Below are 572 nucleotides of genomic sequence, written 5' to 3' on the forward strand. Positions count from 1 at the left end.
TGGATTATAGAGGTGTGAGTTAGGTCTGAAGGTAGAGGATATATAGTTAACAACTATATATAACAACCAAAAATAGTTAACAACTATATATGTACCGAGGTTTAGCCCCACTTTTTCATGACTCACGATAGCTCTAAACTTGAAAAGCATTGATGAAGCTCTACAAAGTGGGGCGAAACGTTGAAAAATAACTAGTTCTTAACTAGTACCTCTGACCATCTTCTTTATAATTTAAAAAAATAAATATATTATTGGAAGAAAATAGTCCACCGTAGATTATATTTATTAGCATTAAAAACTTTTGAATACTTTTAATTCTTCGATTTTACTGTAGTTTACAAACGTTTTTTGGAAAATTACTTATAGTGCTTAAATAAAAAATAAATTTTGTATTTAACAAATGTATTTACAAAAATTGATCAGAATAAAATAATTGGTGATTATTGGAATTTATAAGCAGTTGAGGAAGCACTTGCGTAAAATAAACGAATTATCATTATAAAGTACATTAACTTTTTTTTTTTCTCTTTTAACCGCACCCCTGACCATTTTCTTCATAATTTGAAATTATA

The 572-nt window shown here is 27.3% G+C and overlaps 1 protein-coding gene and 1 long non-coding RNA gene across 3 annotated transcripts in view; one reads left to right on the plus strand and one right to left on the minus strand.

Annotated features, from left to right (window-relative positions):
• The window catches only part of LOC106681143 (uncharacterized), a 79,082-nt gene that overhangs the window by 40,735 nt on the left and 37,775 nt on the right, over positions 1–572 (minus strand). The gene's annotated exons all lie outside the window — the stretch shown is intronic.
• Positions 1–572, plus strand: part of LOC106681146 (uncharacterized) — a 693,797-nt gene that overhangs the window by 20,446 nt on the left and 672,779 nt on the right. The gene's annotated exons all lie outside the window — the stretch shown is intronic.

The sequence above is a fragment of the Halyomorpha halys genome, unplaced genomic scaffold, assembly GCF_000696795.3.
Source record: "Halyomorpha halys isolate HHAL.00 unplaced genomic scaffold, Hhal_1.1 Scaffold312.1, whole genome shotgun sequence".
NCBI lineage: Eukaryota > Metazoa > Arthropoda > Insecta > Hemiptera > Pentatomidae > Halyomorpha > Halyomorpha halys.